The sequence below is a fragment of the Eptatretus burgeri genome, chromosome 1 (genome assembly GCF_056783735.1).
Source record: "Eptatretus burgeri isolate ZD-2024b chromosome 1, Ebu_testis_v1, whole genome shotgun sequence".
NCBI classification, from domain to species: domain Eukaryota; kingdom Metazoa; phylum Chordata; class Myxini; order Myxiniformes; family Myxinidae; genus Eptatretus; species Eptatretus burgeri.
Window position 1 is genome coordinate 89,098,847 of NC_140961.1, and position 23,276 is coordinate 89,122,122.

General features: G+C 43.0%; 2 long non-coding RNA genes across 2 annotated transcripts in view; one reads left to right on the plus strand and one right to left on the minus strand.

Annotated features, from left to right (window-relative positions):
- Positions 1–1,975: 1,975 nt before the first annotated feature.
- On the minus strand, positions 1,976–2,456 carry LOC147034928 (uncharacterized). Its single transcript, XR_015060848.1, has 2 exons — positions 2,310–2,456; positions 1,976–2,186 (listed from the first exon to the last, which is right to left on the minus strand). It is a non-coding gene; the product is annotated as an uncharacterized LOC147034928 (long non-coding RNA).
- Positions 2,457–9,558: 7,102 nt separating this feature from the next.
- Positions 9,559–23,276, plus strand: part of LOC147034929 (uncharacterized) — a 112,782-nt gene continuing 99,064 nt past the window's right edge. Inside the window, exon 1 of the long non-coding RNA XR_015060860.1 lies at positions 9,559–9,609. This is a non-coding gene — a long non-coding RNA (uncharacterized LOC147034929). The remainder of the gene's footprint in view (positions 9,610–23,276) is intronic.

Sequence of the window (23,276 nt, forward strand, 5' to 3'; positions counted from 1 at the left end):
AGCACCAACATACAATTGGGCAACCATCGGCGCATTCTGCAATCCATTTGTCTCCAATCTTTATGGCAGTATCAATGCCTTCTGCATTTTCAGAAGACAAGCAATTGACAAATCACAGGCACCTTTGTCTGATCTCGAGGCTATTTATGCATATCTAATACAACCTGAAAGCTTCTGTGTTTTAAACAATTTGGTCTCATCTGCCATTATAATAAAACAAACCCGGTCTTATTCACTGTCTGTACAATTTATTTGCAAACCAAATCTGCACAGATCTGTAGCTCTTAGGATAAGGTTTAGCCTACATTTTCTTGAAAGTTTTGTCAGATTTTGAAAACAGATCACAAAATTCCCTTTCATTTCAGTGTTGTTTCCCTCATCATGCCTATAAAACTGTAAGCCAAGCTCTGAAAGTAACTTGACAATGTCACAAACCTTTGCAACGTAATCCCTGTTTCTCTCAAAGGTCCTTTTGTGACTTTTTGAAAGCTACATTGCTACTGATCCTGTTTATTCACTCGATATATGTTTGAAGTATTTCGACTTTTCCATCCATTCCAAATGAACCTGGGAAATGATATGTTTGGACAATTTTTCAAAGATTTTCTTCCAATTCTGCATACTTTTTTTGATGAATGAATCCTCAGCTTAGCTTGTTTCTGAGTGGAAGTGAGGGCAGGGAAAGTGGAACACTATCTTTTTGATCAGATTATTCAACCTAAGTGAATTTGTTGTCATACAAAAATGAAAAAGAGCAACTGTTTTTCCCAAACATTCTCTTTGTGAAATCAGTCAGATGTGGTTGATTCGGCTTTTTCTCCAAGATCTCAAGGAAAGTTTAAGCTTCCCACATCATTTTCAGTTGTATGTGTGCTGAGATAACCCATACTGACTGCATACAAAGATTTGAGATAGTCTTGCTGTATTTGCGATGATACGCCACCAAGAGCTGAGGAAGGTGGCAGCGGCTGTGCCCAACCTGGGGTAGTTGTAAAATCCTGCAGTGAATCATACGCCGGAGGTTCAAAAGTCACTTTCACAAAAAACTTCTAAAAGTCCATTTTTGCCTTTTATTTCGACAGGTATATCAGTCCTGGTCACTCTCATGTCATGTGCTGTAGTCAACTGTCAATCACGTTTGAAAAAGGATGCAGACAGTCGTGTCACTACGCAAATACAGCACTGTGATATTTGCTGTGACTGCAGGACAGAAATTATCACAGTTGGGTTTTAAGCCTGGTGTTGGCTTTGTGGTTAGGGTGGCTGGCTTGGGATCTTAGGGTCCTAAGTTTGAGCCCTGCTGGCTGCTGAATTAACACCAGTTGGTGTTGACTGAGCCTGTCATCAATCCTGTTGTTGTTGAAATGAGTACCAATGTACTGGTATAGGGGCACAGCATCAGTGGCATAGTTATGCCCCAACAACACGAGAGCTATCTGGCAGCCAAGCTGCCATGCACAAGAAGAAGAAGTTGGGTTCTGTTTTGCTTTGGTATTCACTTTATGTTCTGCAGTTGCATATAATTTGATGTTTATTTTTTAATCTTAATTGTAAACTAGAAAGCATCCCAAAATTCAAAGCCTGTCCACATCCACTTTGTACTCAAACTAAACTTGATGAAAACAACAGCTAAAAATATTGTAAATGTATTAATTAGTGGTCTCCATATTCTCATAATAAAAAGTTGATTGAAAATTTGATGACAAAAGCTCAAATGGCAAAAACACAAAGTTATGGCATCGACACACACACACACACACACACACACACACACACACACACACACACACACACACACACACACACACACACACACACACACACACACACACACACAATTACAAAACCCCAACAGGCAAATACTAAAGGAAAAGAAAATCCATTTGAGAGGGGAATTGCTCCCAATGCCCCCCTCGCCCCAAATCCGCGAGTGCTATTTAATATTTTGTTTCGACAAAGAAACACACACAGATGATGACATTAATCCATAGTATGTATAATTACATCACAATTCAAACACCTTACATTCATGAAACAAATGCAGATGTACAACGCACAGGACAGCAGAAGGAGTAGCACATGGGAAAGAGGACACTTAACATCAGCAAGAAGCCAGAAGAGCTCCTCGCTAGTCATTCGGTTAACATTTCAGCAATCCTGCAGGGGCACAACGTATCTTGATATACCTGCAAAATAATAAATGAAATGAAATAAGCAGTAAGAAAGGTTGGGGTACAAATGGGATTTTAGAAAAATATTATGAAAACAAAATAAAGAATGTAGATAAGGGGAAAAGAGAAGAACTTTACTGGCTTTTTACTCCCTGCACATTACAGAATGTTTACTGATGACGTGACTTGACTTCATCGCATGGCTAACTTTAGCTCTTCAGTTTGACAGGAACTTGCTGAAGATGTTGAATGTATCACCCTGGCCGATAGTTGCTGTGCCAATGGCTTCACACAACACACTGCTATAGAATTCTCACAAACGCTCTACTGTCACACCAAGGTAGGTAAACTTCATTTATTTATATCGTTAAGTGTTCTAAGTTATACTGTCCTTACCTCGAACATTCCTGCTCTTTTATCATTCCTCAATGCTCATGTGTGCCCCTGAACCATCGTGGGCACAGCGATAGATAAGACCCGGCTTGGTCTCTCTCTTTCTCTTTCTCTTTCTCTTTCTCTTTCTCTTTCTCTTTCTCTTTCTCTTTCTCTTTCTCTTTCTCTTTCTCTTTCTCTTTCTCTTTCTCTTTCTCTTTCTCTTTCTCTTTCTCTTTCTCTTTCTCTTTCTCTTTCTCTTTCTCTTTCTCTTTCTCTTTCTCTTTCTCTTTCTCTTTCTCTTTCTCTCTCTCTCTCTCTCTCTCTCTCTCTCTCTCTCTCTCTCTCTCTCTCTCTCTCTCTCTCCTATATTTATGCCACCGTATCTCCCCTTATATCTCTGTCAACTCCCTCTAGCTCAAGCCCACCTCCTTCCAAATTTCCAGTTTTTACTTCCTAAGAGTTTCCTCCTATATCCAGCTTGTCCATCCCATGTCCTCCCCCTACCCCCTCATTATTACCCACATACCTTTCTTGTCCATCGCCATCTATTTTATTCCTCAGCCTTGCTGTTGGTGTTTGTCCCCCTCTCGTTCTGCTGTTCATTTTATAACGTTGTGCCCTATGATCCCTTCTGTGTTTTAGCTCTTCCACGAGCCTTGACTTTGTATATAAAAATTAAAAGGGAACCACGGACTCACGGACGGACGGATGGACAATCTGAAAACATAATGCCTCCGGCGACTGTCGGTGGAGGCATAAATATCACTTCTCCTTTACTAGCTTCCATCCTTTGGCTTCTTCTGTGTTTTGCATACCAGTGTGTGTTTTGGGATTACCCTGAATGAAGCCGCCCAGGGATTTCATTGTTAATGCACCATCTTTCATTCACTTAACAACCCATTACCATGACATGTCCATCAGAAAATGAGGGGAATCAAATAATTGGACAATTTCAAGGAGGGTCTTCCATTAGCCATGTTTCAAGGCTCTTTAAGGTGAGCAGAGGAAGTGTGTTTTTCACCTCAAAATATGTTAACAAGCCAACTGAATCAACAGGAGATATTCCAAGACGTGAACATCTCTGGATAATGACTCCCACTCAGAACTGATGCATTCACATGACCCATCCACACCATCGGTTTCAAACTGTTAAGAGTAATGCAAACACACTCCCTGGACCTCACAGGATAAGTGTCCACACCGTGTTGAGGCATCTTCGTGAGGAAGGGATGCATACTTGTTGGCATGGATAACATCCAAGACTTGCACTCTGACACATCCAAGCAGGCTTGCATTTTTAAAATCAGCACATCTGAAGAATACAGAGGCGATGGGAAAGTGTGTGTTCTGTTCAGTGATTAATCCAAGTTTCTCCTTGAAAGACAGGATGACCATGTATGGGTCCACAGAAGAATCAATGAGCTATATGCCCCAGTCTGTGTCCAGGAAGCCACATATCTTGGACGTGGAAGTGTCATGATATGAGGTGGGATTGCAGAAACCTTACTGCAACACATGTTGCTGACCCATCAACACCATGGACCAGGACACATGCATGCATGATAAGGCTCCTGCTCACAGGAATATCAAACAAAGAACGTTCTTGTCAATACCATTGTTAATGTCATGACACCCTGGCCTGCCATCTCATCAGATTTCAATCAAATTGAACATCTCTGCAATATCAATGGCTGTCACATTTTCACCTTGCAAAGATAGACACAGGTCCTCAATTAACTGCAGCAGTAACTGATTTGGGGGCATGGAATGCCATTCCTCAGGTTCAGATTCGGCACACAACTTCAATGTGACGACGATACCATGCAGTGATTTCTGCCAGAGGTGGAAATTCCAGAACCATTGCTCACCTCCACTCATTTTTTCCTCTTTTTTCTGCCTGTCCGAACCACCTTCCACACACTCGATCTCATTCTTCCTTCCCGGTCTTCGAAACAGCTCTTCACCACCATCCCAAGTCATTCCCCCATCCAAAGCCATTATCTTTTCTCCACCCGTTAAACTACCCCCACTCCTCCAAAAACTTTGCTTATGTATCCATCTTGTTCACCCATTGCGTTCTCCCTTACTCCTCATCGCTACGTGAATCCCTTGTTTGTCCGTCTCCATCTACTTTCTCCCTCCACCCTGCTGTTGATGTTTCACTTTTCTGCTGCTGTTCCCTTTGTTATGTTGTGTCTTGATCTGTTCTGTGTCCTAGCTCTTCCATGAGTCTTGACAATGTATATAAAATAATACCCGATATTGACATTGGTACTTCCAGGTTGATTCCATTGTGAAAGCATTCGCCACGCAGCAATTTGATGCCATTAGGTTACAATGAAATAGACATGTAATTATTGAATATGTACATCTGTCAGAGGTTTGTATCTCATCTCTATCCCATGTCGTCACATAAATATATTAAATCAACAACAATTACGTGTTCTATTTTTTTGTTCATCTACCATCACTATAGTTCAGCAGCCATTGAGATCCATGAGGAGTGGGAAATATTTGAAAAATGAACATTTTTGGACCTCAACTATTTTAAAGGGTACAGTCTCTGATATCTTGTGAGGTCTTGTAGGTTTTGGGTAACCTTTGGGTAACCCTTTCAAAATTGCAACTCCATGATAATCAACCCTGAAAGGGTGGTGGTGATGGAAGTTGTGTAATTGTCATATGTCAGCTGTCTTTTGACCGATTTTGATTACCTTAGGATTGATTCCAATAGTTTTTGGATGCCCAATCGTTTGGGATTGCCTTAACGACATTAGGGTCAAGGTCAACTGATATAGTTCAGGCCAGGGCTATTTTAATATATTTTTGGAACAAATTGACCGTATGCCAAATACATAATTTCAAAAATGTGAACCAGTGGTGAATCTTTACAATTAAATATTGAGCTCATGTGTGTCTATGGTGAATCCTTGCCAATTCATACTGAAACATTTTGAAATTACACTAAAAATGAACAAACATCATCAATTGACATCAACTGTTCAAAAATAGTAAAAAGTTAACACCTTTACCAACTTCTTAGGAAGATTAACAATCATGTTGTTGGCTTAGTGGTTAGGGTGGTGGCTTGGGATCCAAGAATCCGAAGTTCAAGCCCTGTTGGCTGCTGAATTAACACCAGGGGGGTGACTCAGCCTGTCATTCTTCTGAGGTCGATGAAATGAGAACCAGTGTCGCAGCCAAAAGGCTGCACACGAAGGGAAGGGGTATTGATGGATTAATTTAATCTGGTGTTGGCGTGGCACAGGAATGATGGGCCGAATAGGCTCCTCATGTGCCTTAATTCCTTGTAAATCTGAAAACTTTCATGAATGTATCTTTAAGATAAATCCAAACATTTGTTGGATTTTTTTTTCATATATTTCCACTTTCAAAAACACTGTTGCAATTTAGGACATAGAGCAGTAACTAAAGGCAATTTCTTTGCAAACTTGAAGGGCATTCAGGAGAGTGCATACCTCCACCACGTAATGTCTGATCCACGAGAACATATCGGGCCCAATACATTTTTGAAATATCATGCTATACAATACGATATAGTTTTTGTCCCTATCTCTCAAAGGTGAAGAATCACTTTAATAATTCTAGTAGCCGGATCCGGGTCCGGCTCTTCACCAAAATCGAATCACTTCTTCCTTTTCACACATCCCACGTGTCCACCAAGTTTCATTCAAATCCGTCCGCAACTTTTTGAGATATTGTGCAATATCTCAGTTTTAGCCCTATCTCTCAATGATGAAGAATCACTTTAAAATTTCTAGGAGTCGGATCCGGATAAAGAATCTTCACCAAAATCTAATCATTTTGTGCCTGTCACACACCGAATAAGTCCACAAAATTTCATCCGGATCCGTCCAAAACTTTTTGAGATATCCTGTACACAAACAGACAAACAAACAGAGAAGCCGGTAGGCGGCGATGGGTCGCCAAGCATGGAAACTGTAAGATACAGAACAAAATGGATGTCATATAGCGGATAGGGAATCACCTTAAGATTATGCATATCAAATCTCATCCAGTTCCATCAACTGATAACTACTCGGTATCCATTTGAATGAAAAGTACCGAAAATGCGGTTTGAAATCGGAAATCACCAACGTTTGAGGGGGTGCTGTGGGTGAACAAAGATCTAAATCGAAAATCCGGCTCGATCGTTTTTGCAAAATGTATTCCAGACGATTAGTGTGAATTTTCATGACCATCCGACCATAACCCGAGGAGGAGTAGCATTTGGCGCGAACGCACCTCCAGCTCTCGCATATTATCAATTTTTGCACTAATTGACCTTTGACCCCTGAGGTAAGCGAAATCGGTCAATGTGTCCTGAGGCAAAGTTGTAGTACTCATTGAGTACCATGAACCTGCAAAGTTTCATTCGTATCGATGCACTCACCTGTTCGCTAAGGGGCTTCAATTTTCGCCAATTTTCGCGCATGCCCTAATTGTAGGGGGCGCTACGGGTAAAGTATTCCATATATCACAAAAACCGGAATATATTTGATAGAGCATCACCTGTAGATCATTCGTGCCAAATTTCATAACCCTACGTGGGATAATGGCTTTCGGAATTGATTTCGCGTGAAACGGTACCGATTATGAAGGTTTTTCGGTTGTTGCTAGGGAACCAAAGCGTCCCTAGCAACCATCACAATTTCCAAAGCACTCGGTCATAAGATGTACCTACCACCCGAGTTTGGTCAACATCCGCCCACGTTTACTACCAATTATGCTGATGACAAACGAACAAACATCCAAACAAACATCCAAACAAACAGACAGAATTACTGACAATAAGGGTCACCTATTTCGGCGACCCAACAGACAAACAGACAGAAAGGGTGAAAACATAACCTCCACACCTTCGGTGGCCGAGGTAATAAATCATAAACTGAGTCAAAGGAAATATTAAATTGATTTGACAAAGATGAAACGTTTTGTAGACATTGGTGGTATTGTTGGATTTTTTTTAATAGTTGTTGGCTTAGTGTTGTTTGTTAGGTACCTTAGGTACCTTACGGTACGAGAGTACCGTAAGGAAATAGTGCGTTGTAATAACTACCTTGTACCTATTCTAAAAAAAATAATTCGGATCATGGGTTAAAACGTTTTTTTCTCATCTATTTTTAAGTTTTGGTAGTTCCTTTCGTGGACATTTCATCATAGTTATAACAGTTCTCTCTTTTCCAGAATGGCTGATCCATGTTTCATTGCTGAACCACAGAGAAAGAAAGTCAGAGCAGGTCTTGGGGAGTGACCCGCTGGCTGTGCGAGGTGAGTTTCATGTCACCTGCTGACATTGGTACTCCAGACCTCAAACGTATCGTCCTTCTATTCGAGGTGATACATGCTTCGAATGGCAGTGTCTCGGAAACTCAAAGGCAAAGAGGACGACATTATCAGGAGCACTAAATATTAGATAACATCATAACTGTCGTTCAAAGGACATGAATGAATATAATGGTGAGAGAAAACATGTACAAGTGGTTCCTGCATTGCAGAACAAGTCCACAAAGATGTCCAACATTTCAGTGGAAGGACTACTGCTTTATGTGCAGTGTGTCATGTGATCGACGCCACAAAAAAGATGGGACCCGAGGTCGATCTCTTGTTCACGACTCCAATTTCTCTGGACCACATCTCGATGACAAAGTTTATGGGTGCAGCTAAAGCAAAAGTGGATTTAGATATGACAGTGAGGCTCAGTGGTGTTCTAAATTTTACTGTACTCAATAGACAGGGACCAAGGCTCTGAAGTGGGAACAGGCTTAATTCAGACATGGGCACAACACAGCACAGCACAGCACCCAAACATGGACAGGTCACATGACTCTGCTTAACCATGCCCCGGTGCATCTATGTATTACATGCATTATCATAAACTACTGATACATTTCATCTTCCCCCACCACTCCCTTTTTTTTAATTTTTTTTTTTTTTACAAATCAACATGATCAGGAGGATTACAGACACGAGCTGATCTTCTAAGGGCGAGTGGAGGGCTGTCCTTGCTTGCGGCTGCTGTGGGTTTCTCAATAAGAGAGACAGGGTCGGGAAGGATTTCAGGTACATTGATGGGTGAAAGCTTTCATGAGGAAACACCTCAGGTTCAAATACAGGTGGCGTTAACACAGGAGTGGGTGACAAAGGAACTTGAGGCGGTTCAATGTTTGGGATTTTGGCCGAAAGTGGGATTTTTAAAATTTATAAGTCAGAGATACTATTAAAGACATAACGTGAGGAATGCAGTAAAGGTGAATTAAGACAATGGGGAAAAGAATCATTGTAAGAGTGGGATTTTTTAGACATTGGATCAGCAGGGCCGGATTCAGACATGTGGTGGCCCCTGGGCAGCCTTCAGTAATGGAGGCCCACCCTACCTTAGAATACTAAAAAAGGTGACAAGACATATTTACAGTCATCCATAAAGTATAATTTTCAAGAACAAAGAATCTGAACTTCTATATTTAAAATAGAGAATGAGAGAAGATGAATATCTTATATCTGTTATAGATGAATATCTTATATCTGTTCCACTAACTACCAACTACCATTCAGACACTCACAAATACATTTTTCCTTACAATTTTTTTTTCATGAAATATGTGGAGGCCCCCTGGTTGTGGAGGCCCCTGGGAAACTGTCCAGCTTGCCCATGCCTAAATCCGGCCCTGATTGGATGAAGGAAAGGTCAAATTGAAAACAGTTTTTTTGAAGAAGAAGAAGAAGAAGAAGAAGAATATGAAGAAGAAGAAGATGAAGAAGAAGAGTAGTGAAATCGGAGACTGAGAACCAACCGTGTGAAAGAGGAAGTTGTAACATTTTGAGAGACCGTTGTTAGATTTTCTATTTTTTGATAAAGATTACATAAAATTAGGAAAAGGAAAGGTTGAAGAAAAAAATCGTGAGGTTTTTGGCGAATGTGGGTTGGCAAAAGTCGGAGATGGTCGATCGGAAGAAGAAGAAGAAGAAGAAGAAGAAGAAGAAGAAGAAGAAGAAGAGTCGGTAGAGGAAGTCACGTGGTCACATTGGGGTACAACTTGAGGTAAAAGGCATTTTTTGTTGTATTTTTAAAAAATATTTTAAGACATGAAACGGAGGGTGTAGTTGAAAGGGATAGAAGGAGGGTAGAAGAAAATGTGGAGAAAATACAATAAACACGATCGCACACACATATGGGAAGAAGGGTGTGTGTTCCTCAAGGAAACCTGACAGGAAAATAGGACGAATTGGAGGACAATAAGAAACGAGGCTGAGGCGCGTACGGCCAGCGTGATTCGTCTTGGTGAACCGGAGGAAAGGTGATGTGTCCTGGTGTTGGAAGAGTTGGAGGAATTGCGCGGATCGATTGGGGTCGTGGAGGTCCGGGACGCACCCCGCGGAGGGAGGAAGGTGATGAGGCGCCATCTTTGAGGGTGACCTTGAGACGAGACCACGTTGAGTCATCCAAAAACGGCCTTGAATTCTGTTGTCTCCTTCTCTCTTCACACTATCTTTATTTCTTCCCCTTTATTTTAACACCCCGGAAAATATTATTTTGTTATTTTTCTTGACCCATCCCCTCCCTTGGGATTAGATAGGGACATTTGTCGGAGGTCAGAGGGGGGGGGTGTCTGATCGTTGTGTCTGTCTTGTCTTGGCACCTGTCTGTCGTTATTGGTTTGCGGGCGCCAGCAGTGACCACTATTTTTTCATTGTGTCTGTGTGTCTGTTTGTTTGTGACTCTCTCCAGAGCATAGCTCCGTGACGTTTGATGTGATCTTGATGAAACTTGGACACAAGCTAGATATCATGGTCCAGTTAGGTATTTTCGTATGAGGGGCGTCCCACCCCCCTTGTGGGCAGATCCACGCCCACTGGAACTTTTTATTTAATCTTTTTTCTCGATTTTTTTTTCTCGCAATTTCATTTCCTAGAAGCTGTGCGTAATGTCCATAAGTACAACATATAAATAAACCAATGTCACCCGCAGGGTGACCCCTATCTTGCCAAAAGGTGACCACGTGTGACTTATTTAATGTCACACTGAGGTGAACAGAGCTGCTATCCACCAGGAGCGACTCCTTGAGGAATTTCTGTCTACGAGAGATTCCGATGAGAATCGTTCTACAGAGTAACCATGAAAATATGCGTTTTCCTCATAACGTCACCAAATGACGTCATAATGTTTCAAGCTTGACATATCTAGAAAGGTGTTCAATTTGAGGAACTACATCGAGGTGTTTAATTTGAGGTACTACATCGAGGTGTTTAATTTGAGGTACTACACGATATGGTTCCTAAAACTTGAAAATTTGACCTTGGGGTCAAATATGTTTGACCTTAGGCGCTAACCATGAAGGTCAAGGCCAATCACCACCAAAAATTAATCAGCTGAGCGCCAGACCATGACCTATATTCCCATGAAGTTTGAAGACGATCCGATCAAAATTGCTCAAAAAATAAGGGTTTCGCCGACTCCCCTGATTTGCAACAAAGTGACCTTGACCTTTGACCTTGACCTTCAAAATTTTATGCGGTGAAAGGGACCTCTATAGGCCTCTGATATGCGAAGTTACAAAAATTTCCAATGAAAACTGTGCTCTGCAGAATTTTTTTATACGTGATTACAGACAAACAAAAAAATAAACCAATGTCACCCGCAGGGTGACCCGTATCTTGCCAAAAGGTGACCACATGTGACTTCTTTAAGGTCACACTGAGGTGAACAGAGCTGCTATCCACCAGGAGCAACTCCTTGAATATCTGCCTACGAGAGATTCCGATGAGAATCGTTCTTCAGAGTAACCATGAAAAATATGCTTTTGCCTCATAACGTCACCAAATGACGTCATGATGTCTCAAGCTTGACATATCTAGAAAGCACTCATCGAGGTGTTCAATTTGAGGTACGACACGATATGGTTCCTAAAACTTGAAAATTTGACCTTGGGGTCAAATATGTTTGACCTGAGGCGCTAACCATGAAGGTCAAGGCCAATCACCACCAAAAATTAATCAGCTGAGCGCCAGACCATGACCTATATTCCCATGAAGTTTGAAGACGATCCGATCAAAATTACTCAAAAAATAAGGGTTTCGCCGACTCCCCTGATTTGCAACAAAGTGACCTTGACCTTTGACCTTGACCTTCAAAATTTTATGCGGTGAAAGGGACCTCTATAGGCCTCTGATATGCGAAGTTACAAAAATTTCCAATGAAAACTGTGCTCTGCAGAATTTTTTATACGTGATTACAGACAAACAAAAAAATAAACCAATGTCACCCGCAGGGTGACCCGTATCTTGCCAAAAGGTGACCACATGTGACTTCTTTAAGGTCACACTGAGGTGAACAGAGCTGCTATCCACCAGGAGCAACTCCTTGAATATCTGCCTACGAGAGATTCCGATGAGAATCGTTCTTCAGAGTAACCATGAAAAATATGCTTTTGCCTCATAACGTCACCAAATGACGTCATGATGTCTCAAGCTTGACATATCTAGAAAGCACTCATCGAGGTGTTCAATTTGAGGTACGACACGATATGGTTCCTAAAACTTGAAAATTTGACCTTGGGGTCAAATATGTTTGACCTGAGGCGCTAACCATGAAGGTCAAGGCCAATCGCCACCAAAAAATAATCAGCTGAGCGCCAGACCATGAACTATATTCCCATGAAGTTTGAAGACGATCCGATCAAAATTACTCAAAAAATAAGGGTTTCGTCGACTCCCCTGATTTGCGACAAAGTGACCTTGACCTTTGACCTTGACCTTCAAAATTTTATGCGCTTAAAGGGACCTCCTATAGGCCTCTGATATGCGAAGTTACAAAAATTTCCAATGATAACTGTGTTCTGCAGAGTGATTTATACGTGATTACAGACCAAAAAAAAAAACATATGAAGGTCAAGGCCAATCGCCACCAAAAATTAATCAGCTGAGCGCCAGACCATGAACTATATTCCCATGAAGTTTGAAGACGATCCGATCAAAATTACTCAAAAAATAAGGGTTTCGTCGACTCCCCTGATTTGCGCCAAAGTGACCTTGACCTTTGACCTTGACCTTCAAAATTTTTTGCACTGAAAGGGACCTCTATAGGCCTCTGATTTGCGAAGTTACAAAAATTTCCGATGATAACTGTGCTCTGCAATTTTTTTATTCGTGATTACAGACTAAAAAAAAACATACAAGCTGACTTACATATCTTGCAAAACTTCGTTTTGGCAAGATAAAAAAACATACAAGCTGACAAACATATCTTGCAAAAAACTTCGTTTTGGCAAGATAAAAATCCGATTTGATTTGGTCAATTTTGACGGAAGAGATAGTTTTTTTGCAGTAGGGCTTCCTCAAAAGCTTCCGCTAACTCAATTGTACCTACTATCGTGGCATTGTTCAATAATGTCCGCGAACCATCGTCGCCTCCCGGCTTGTCTTTCTTTTAACTTGTGGAACTGTTTTAGTTTTCTTAAAAACCGTATTGTAAGGAAAGTACAACTTCAAAAACACATTGTTTAGCTTTCATTCCACTAGCATGGATTCACACGCACAGTTACATATCTGTAGCAATCCCTATCGATCTGCAAGGTACCGCTCTAGTCTGATTCTATTGGCGGGGTGACGTCATGAGGTTAACCTAACCGATGAATTCTTTCATTCCTTAACTGTATGCATCGTCACTTCCTCTCGTCTTCCATTTATCATTACCCCAAATCAATTGGTCGGCCTATTTGCTTTACAATTTGCTCTTCGACTTCTTACTGTGAAATTTATCAGTACTTTCGAGTATTTTTAATGGTATGATTCCATTTGGATTATTTTTATTTGAATACAGGGTGTCCACAAATGTCTTCCAGATTCAAACCATAATAAAAAAAAATTAATGAATGAAATGGGATGCAAACATGTGGTTTGATGCTTGTGAATGAACGAACATTTCTCATAGTTTTGTTGTCAAGTTTAATCAAGATCATCATGTAGCATTCATCACCATTTATCATCACTTGGTCTCTGTAAACCAGGCAACACTTCTCTTTATTGTGGGGATGCTATTTGTGACGTCATGCATCACGGGCAACAGCTGGAAACATAAAAGTAAATAAAACTTTGAGAAATGTTCTTCGTTTGAGAAATTTGTATGTATGTGTGCATGTTGTCTTACTTGGAACATCATTATCATTACTGATTATTAGTAAACATATTGAACAGCGTTTTTACTGGATTTGGTTAACCCTTTGCATGCTGCAGTGTTTACGTCCGCATGGTTCCCTGTTGCTGAATTAATTTTGGATCATGGGACTGAATTTCAAGTGGTATTTGCAAAAAACCCACAACTTTGGTGTCAAGTTAGACAAATAACCAAAGTTCAAACAAAAGAAATTGTTTCAATCTTTTTATCTCATCACAAATCTGTGACCGAAACACACAAAGGGTTAAAAAAAAAACCCGCTTTCGATTCCGACCAACCAGTTTTTTGTCACCTTAAACTTGCCATGTATGCCAACTGATTCTCCAACCCCCCTAACTGTTGGATGGTCCACTGCCAAGCTCACCAAGACTGCCTGTTGAAGGTCCATGAAGATTGGCAGCAGTGAAAACCACATTTTGTTGTTTAATGTGTTTGAATGAACTGAGCCAAAATGCCATGTTTTAAAAATTCTGGGATCAAATTTTGACCGATGATGGGGTTCAAGTGACATGTGATGAGCTATTTTAATTTTGCTGCACTTTCACGTTTTTCCAAAGATTGGTTTCCTGATTGTGAAAGACCCTGTAGGTACACCCTTAATGCAAAAGAGGAGAAGGTTCCTGGAATAATTGGAGCTAACATCTTCGGTCATATCACAAAGGCATTAGGTGATGAGCTTGAGAATGACTTTCTGTGACAATTGGTCAAGTCTGGGAAGCAGAGCTGAAGCAAGGTGATGGCTCTGTACCATGAGACATCTATGGAACCGAGGGGTTGTAAAGCAGACAAAGATGTCCTTAGCCATGTTCGTGTTTGTGGGAAAAGGCCAATTATCATTCTGGCATGCTCAGTGAATATTCTTGAGTGAAGTGTCACATCTGCAAAGAAAAACTGTGTGCATCATGGTATTGTAGAACATGTTGAAGGCAGTTGTTGTCCATTACCCAGGGGTTTGATGTTAGGCCCTTCTTGGGTACCTGAAACTCGTGAGCGGCGACTACCTGTGCAACTTGAAAACCGGTGATTCTAATGATTACGTCCAATCAAGAATTGCAATTCCACTGCTTAGATCAGGTACGCCAGATTCTAAAGAAGACTTCTGCCAAACATGTGGCTGTGAGATCCAAGTTAAGCCATGTAACCTCAGTTCCACTGCAGTAGACCAAATTATTCCCAAGGTTGATTTTAATGACAAATTAACAAAACAGCAGACATGTTCTCTTTGAGGTTTTGCAGTAACATCATGGAACATTTAGTCAATCGGATGATGATATTGGATTCTGTGATAAGTTTGAACGTCTCATCATCACCATTGACGATACTCCTGTAAAATTACCACACAGGCGAATACCATCGCACCAATGGGCAGAGGTAAGAAATCAATGTCATGTTGGAACCTAAATCTTTGCCATAGTCTCCGGTCTTTTGCACTCTGAAGCAGGTTCTCCTCAAGGATTTGCCTGTATTTGGCTCCATTAATCGTTCCCTCTATCCTTACAAGTCTCTCAGTCCCTGCCACTGAAAAGCATCCCCATAGCATGATGCTTCCACTACCATGCTTCACGGTAGGGATGGTGTTAGATGGGTGATGAGCTATGCTCGGTTTCCACCAGACGTAGTGCTTTGCATTCAGGCAGAGTTCAATTTTTGTCTCATCAGACACAGATTCGTGAAAGAAAGGGGCATGTGGAGATCTTTATGTGAGTTGTAGAGTGGTTGGTACAAGATGGAGAAGATAGAGAAGGTGGAGAGCGTGAAGGAAACGCACTTGTGCTAACTCGCAACACACATCGATCCCGATGTACACGATATATCATAAATGATTAGCACAATACTATAATATAACCAACTAATCCTACGGATACGTGCCTTTATTCTCACAAGAGGTGCATGACGTCCTCACTGGGCTCACAACCATCACACTACCCCCCACCTCTACACTCAGCCTCTCCTGAAGCTGTTTCCAGCCTCCTCCATTCCTCTTCATTCCAGCTCTTTCCCACTTAACTTAAACAACTCTCCCTTCTCTAACCCCATTTTAGTTTACAGTTGTATTCTTATTCTAACAAAATATAACAATATGTTGCCTAACTACGGCTACACATCCTATCTTAACACTTATACTTTACATTTCGATTCTGTACAGATGGGGAAAAGGTGATTTGAGCAGGTGGGGCACACTTTCTTGCTCTTTTGGAGTCCAGACTCCAGTTTTTTTGTCGTGGCCCCCCATTGCCTGGCAATGACCCTTCCCCATAACCCTTGGTAGAACTATTCAGCCTGAAGGGCCCACATACTCACTCTGGACCAACATGGCCACTCAACACATGGTGAGTCTTCTTGGCCTATGTTTGAACAAAAAGGCCCATTGGCCACAACACATCAGTGGGACCACATCGCCACTCAAAGTGGGAGTCTTCCTGGACAACGTGGACCCCATTGAACAAAAAGTGAGTCTTCTCAATCTGCAATGGCCTCCTTCAGCAACCGTATGACCCAATGGCCTGTGGAAAACATATGGCCTGTTGACAAAAACACAGCAGTTGAGTGACAATAACATGGCAAGAAATAAGGAAAACAGGCAAGTAGGAAAGGCAAGGCAAAACAGAACCGGCAGGTGTTTCTTGGTGGCCTCATGCTGCACTCGTCTCTGGAAAAGGGAGGACATTTAGTGGTGACAGATCAGGTGGCCAGCTTCATCTCAAACCCAACTGACCCACTAATGCATTCAACTATCTATCCTTGCCCCATTGCCTACCCACTAAAACTACCATGTCATTGCCCCTTTAATTCCTGGAACTAATCTATCCTTGTCCTCTTGTCTCCAAATCCTATCCTGATAATCCCTTCTAACTAGTCCATCTCCCATGGGTCTCTCCAGTCTCTCTTGTCTCTGGATCTCAGGAGGAACTCAGGAACTGCTTGGATTCTGAGCCAAGGGTCAACATCCATTCGCAGTTTCCTGGTCTCTTCATTCAGGGTGAATCCAGAAAGGAGTGAAAAGACAAAGATACATAGTGTGAAGGAGGAACATGCCATCTATCCTAACCTCTCAATCAATTAATTTTATCTTTCGTCTTTAAAATTCAAACTCTCACACTAAAGTGGTTCAAAACAACAAATTTCATCCACATGTTGGTGTCTCCATTGTGGGCCCAGCCCTCCATTTTTTCTTCTGTACCCTCGTGCGTTTCTATGGCTGGGTGGTGTGGTTTTCTTGACAGGACCTTCCTGCATTTCTTGGCATCCCAACAACTGGCGTTAACCCTGCCCGAACTGTCTCTATCTCCCTACCGAAACGAGCAGGGAGTGGCTTCCTCCCACCTTCCTCTCTTCTGGTGCCCTCTCTGGCACATGATAATCGGACACCTCTCCTGGGGTGTCCGTTCACTCCTCTGAACTTCCCGGCCCCTCTGGGCTTGGACGAGCTCGGGCCTCATGATGTCCAGCGTGATACACTATCTTATCTCGCCAAACCTTCTTTCCAATAGCCACACACCAGCCTGTCAATGAACTCTTGTACCCATTACGTACAGTATTTGCTATTTTTCTCTCCTGCGAACATGCGAACGGTATCCATCCCAAAACATCTGGATCCACGCTTGATATCCCCTCGGGTTTCCTTGGTAGAGAATTATTATTTCTACATCCCCACTTCACAGCATTTCACTCTTCATTCTTACCCTCCACTCGTTCACACATCTCCCCCATATTTTCATATGGTGCCAAGGGATAATGGTGCCAAGTCCTACCTATCAGAATCCATTATCTAACTTGTTCATTCCCAGTCTTCTCACTGTACTAGCACGTTCTTTTAACAAATCATTGTTAAACTACCTACGTACTACCCTCAAAATGTTACCGGTCTCCTATCTATGCAATTTCTCCTGTTACTGGTGCTCCTGTGCCACCAGTTGACATACCTATTGTTTCTGGGCCCTGTGGGCATAACTATTGCTTGTGCTGATGTGCCCCCATGTGGGCATCATTGCATATTATTTTACTTGTTTGTCTTTGTGTTATTTGATTTTACTCACTTGTTTTAATCACTTTAATCTTTCTGTTAGGCTCACTTTAATTAATCACTTTAATCCTTCTGTTGAACTGACTTTTATTTTACTAACTCTAATATTTATGTTATAGTCAAATCTTTCTGCGAAGTTAATCTTTCTGTTAATTTTTAAAATTAATTTCTCTTGCTCACTGACTCGGGATTTCCCCACCGAGAACCCAGCCGCACCACACCACCCATTGCTGGTGCCGCAGAATCTCTGCAAACCACAGGCAATTTCGCTGTCCGCGCATATGCCGGGTGCAGCACACGCACCGCATACACGCAACCGCACACAGTGCCTTACAAGCCAGCTCCAGTGTGGCTGTCGTGGAACCAAAACTCATCAAAAATTTTCTCTCAATTATTTTAATGGTCCATGCTTGGGGGCTCACCCTGCACGCCTTCCCTGACGTGCCATGCTTCATGTGCCAGCACTAAAAAAATATCTCATTTGCAGTTTTTATTTTCTTTAATTCTCTTAATCATCCCAACATGGGTGGCAACCCATGCACAGACTGCTCACACTCCCTGACATGATGTACTTCACACGCCGGCCCCTATTGGACCGTCGCAGATTCAAAAGGCATTATTAATTTGTATTTGCCATGTGGGCGAGACTCACCATTCCCATACGTCGAGTAAACTACCACCCCCCCCCCCCCCCGATTCAGCGCTTGCCGCACGCTCTCTCGTCCCAGCACAATTTCCGCTTCCCACCACACTCTGCTCCATTCGTACAACCAATAGAACCAGGGAACATCATTTTGCATAATTGCAGCATGCTCTCCTTCACATCATCCATTTCCTCTCTTTCATGCTTCCTTGCCTTCCCAGGAATCACTCCACCCCAACTCTCCGGGGTGTGAACCTGTAACACGTTATTTTGGTCCTGAAACAATCTATCCACACATCCCATCAATTTCTCCTTTGCTATTTTTACCTTCTCTATCTATACCTTTTAAGTTGTTTTTTTTCAACCTCCTCCATGGATCCTCTTACCTCTTTCTCTGTCTGCTCTACTTACCTCGATTCCTTTTATCTCCTGACAATTCTTGTTTCACAATGGCTTTCTCCTCTTTTGTGTTTTCCCATTTTTCCTGCTCTTTCTTCCATCTTTCGCTCTGTTTCCACTATTTTTGAAGTCACTTCGTCATGTCTTTATTTGAATTCTTTCGTTATTGGTACAATTTCCCTTTTTGGTTATTTTTGAGCTTGGTTTTACTCCTCTATTTGCCCCAGTGTTGTTTTCAATCACCCCTTTTAACTTCACCTGCTCATTCTTCAGTTCCTCTACCCCGATTGTTAACCGAGCTATTTCCCCCTCCAGCCTAGCATGACTGGTCATCATCTCATGCTGCACCCTCGCTGCATTAGCTTTCACCTCGACCAGCTCCATCAGTATTGCGTCAATTCCCCCGCCATGGTCCACCAGCCCTGCCTTTGCCACTGCTTGCCCTGCCTGCGCCACTGCTTGCCCTGCCTTCACATCTGCCTGCCCCACTCGCATTTCACTCCTTAAGCAGTCTATCCCATCCTTTGCCTCAACGTGCCACACTCTCATTTCAGCCTGCCCCACTCACAGGTCGCGTCACATCACCAATCCTTCCTGTCCATCATTTGACTGAACAGAACCACTAATAGGTTCATGTCGGGCGGTGCTGGGTTCATTCCACTGCGCCCCTTACTGGTTATTCCACAATAATGTCCTCCAGGGCCATGGGTATCGAGGCACCATATACCCACCTGGTACACCTGCTCGCCCTGATCTGACATCGTGAAATCTGGAATTTCCTCCTAACTTGCTCATTAATTATCGAGGTGAGATTGCTCGCAACTCAGGTCCAAATCAACACTCCTGACACCACTGTAATGGTCGTCCAAATTCTACGCCTCACTACTGTGACAGTTATGGGTCAGATAACTCCGAACCCGACGAGTCAATTAAAAAAAACCATGCCGACCCGCTGCCTTGTGGCATTTTTGACTGACAGAGTGGCAGGGGAGACATCTACAAAACTCACCTCCAGAGTCCAGACAAATATTCATGCTCAGGGTCAGTTTATCATACCTGTGTGAGATGAAGGAAGCAGATGGGGAACAGTGCCTGCGGCTGCATCGTGGATAATAATTGGCTGAGCGAACCAATGCTGTTAACTAACGGGCTGATTGGTGACTTGAGCTACTATTCTCAGAAGCATTATCTTAGATCAAACCCAGCAGGATAAGTCAAGACACGATAGAAAAACTGCCATGCACTTTATTATACAACAACCTGAATGAAGAGTGGGAAGAATGGCAGTTGAGGAACTGAAATGGGAAAATGGTGAGAGAATTCAGAGAAGGGCAAAGTAAAGCATATTCAATAATTTGTAGTTCGCACACATTCCCCTTGTCCCTGACACGATAATTCCTGCCCTCGGTTGCCTTATTACAATGACATCACCTTTTCACGAAAATGGATCCAGACACCTGAAGGAAGAACACATAGAGTTTGGGAAGAGAGGTCAAGAAATAAGAGTGTGATAGAGATTTTGTGGGGGTCCGCGATGCTCCAGACGCACCTTTTGCAACCCCAATTGGGGCTGCAATTCCCGCGACTCAGCAGTCAGGGCTCACCTTCCGCACACTTCCTTCTGGTCTCCTTCCTCCACTCTGACAAAGTCAGATCGTATGGGATTGGTGGAACTCTTGCCGAATGCAATGATCTGTGTGGCTGCGGTGTCTGGTGCCAATGTGCGAGGGAAGGCCATAACTTGAGCAGCTAGTTGACAACCGGGGTTCATGGAAAGGTCCCTGTGGTAGAGTTGTGAGTGAATGCTGCGAACAATCCAGAAAGTATAAAATGAAAAGCGTCAAAAAGGTGGGATGATCATCAAGAAAGAAAGTCTGAAGTTGAAGAAGAAGTGTCAATGTCTGTGGAGAAAGAAAAAGAGGGTGAAGCAACAAACAAAAGAACAGACAAAAGGCAAAAGACTGAATTCCCAAGACTTACAGAATTTGTGGTGCATCCCTCCTGCCATTCCTTCCCCCTTCCCCCGTATTAATGATTCTTGAGGCTCCCCAGAGAGCTGTGGTTTACGGGGGAGGACAAACCTTTCAGATGGTGATTGGCTGTCTAGCTTCCTGACCAAATAACAGTGCCTGATTGGTGGAGCCTCACCATAGTGGTTTCCTTTCCCAGTAAAAGGGGGGGGGGGGCTGTAAGCTTGAATCAGATCTCAGAATTGATGGATCTCCCGGGAGTTTCATGACATCCTTGCTGGGCTCACAACCTTCACAATATCCCAGGTCCTCTGGTGAATCATACCAGTGCTCTGCCACCTGAGCAATCTGGACAACCTACCGGCTGAGCACGCAATTCTCCCACATATATAAATGCCACTCTTTTCTCTCCGCTGCTTCCAGGACACTCACTGCCAATCATAGGAGCATTGACGGCCTGTCCACAAGACGTTCATCACCCCTCCCCCCCCCCCGTTGGGGGGGGGAATTCCATGTCCACGATTCACCACAGGGGTATGGCAATGCAATTATAAATGAACAGGAAAATTATAAAAGAAAATGAATGACATCAGCATTGTGACATTGAGTCAGTGTGCTTCTTTGATTGAATTTAATATTCCTGGGTGCAAACCTCCGAACTGGTGATCAGAAGGGCCGAGACAATGTGCATTGCATGCAATACTTGTTGCTGGCAGGTCTTGCAGCAAGTGTTGTGATGGGACTTGATTTGTGACCTGCTGCCTTATCAATTTCGGTAGTTCGATTGAGATGTATATATATATATATATATATATATATATATATATATATATATATATATATATATGTATATATATATATATATATATATATATATATATATATATATATATATATATATATGTGTATTGTTGCGGTTCTCGCAACCGCATGCATACAGCAGATAGGTGTCCCGAGACAGTTATCCCATTATTGTATGTGTAGATAGTCCCCTACCTTTTGTCTAGCGGGACAACAGGGAGTGCGTTGCGATGGTCTAATAGTTAGGGTTAATAAATCATTTTCCCTTTCATTTGATTCCCACTCTTCTGTTCTTTTCTTTCTGGGGATAAATCAGTCACAAACGCTTTAGCAGCAAGGTGGGCAGGCTGCACCAATGTCTACCCGAACCCGAGATGTGTGGCGAGTCACGTACGCTTTAGCAGTAAGGTGGGTGGGCTGCACCAATGTCTACCCGAACCCGAGATGTGTGGCGAGTCACGTACGCTTTAGCAGTAAGGTGGGTGGGCTGCACCAACGTCTACCCGAAACCAAACATGTGCGGCGAGTTACATACACTTTAGCAGTAAGGTGGGCGGGCTGCACCAACGTCTACCCAAAACCTGGCCAAAGCTGGCAGAGACAATGTGAGGGGTCGGGGCCAATCAAAGCGCTCAATTCGGGCAATGACGTCGAATTCGGCATGATCCCCTCCCCCCAAGCTTCGGGCTCTATAAAAGACGGAGAGGCTCCTCCGTCTGGTGGGTGTGATTCGGAGTGGTGTTTTCACGTGGTGTGTTCCTGCTTCTTGACTCTGACCACATCTCGCCTCGACGAACCGCCTCCTGCTTCTCATCTCCGCCTGCTACTCCACCCTCACACTCTGGACTCCACCCTTCTCCACTCAAGCTCCTCCTTCAGAACACAGGCTCCACACATGCGACTTGGGCCAGAGACAACGCAACGACTGTTGCGTAATGCACCACGAAGCATCCCCTCCCCCGAAACACCCAGGTACCGAGAGCATAACCTCAACTCCCCTCCCTCCCTGTCTGCAAAAGTCCCTTCTCATTGGGGTTTCTTTTTCTGTGTGTGTCTGAGTGTGCTGGCGCCTGTCTGTTAAGTAAGTCTATAGAAGATCATTATTGTTGTTACTGTTATTAATCTCACTTCAAGTCTGCTCTGTATCTGCTTTCGTAAGTTGCTTGTATTATTGTCACACTCCACACCTCTCTCCTCTTTCCCTGCATTACATACCCAGGAAATCTTCACTGTGCCACATACCTTTCCTTGCTTGCTTGTTAATAAATAATTATCATTAGGAATGTACCCTGCTCGTTTTTGTCTTTTCTCCCATTGGTTCAGCATGGTCCGAATCCGACTCCAGCCAGGACTTTATTCCCAATGATCCGTTCCTTTTAGCCGGTACGTCCTTGGCAGTGTCGCTCGGCTGCATCCGATCTGGAAAAGTGATCCGATCCGTTAGAGTGATCCGATTCGGGTAAGGCGTACCGAGGGCATGGTTCCCCGGTAATTTAACCACGTGATTAATTAGGTAACCCGATTAACCCATAGACAGGAGGACCCGAGGTCACGCGGTTGAGTTATTGGTGTCCATGGTTGGTTAAGCGACCCGCCGCGTCATGGAATTATCCCTGTGCGATGGCCTACAATTCCGGGGAGTCTGGTGGGAATCGACATAGCTTCCCCCACCTAGTGGTCTTCTCACCCGATCCCGCCG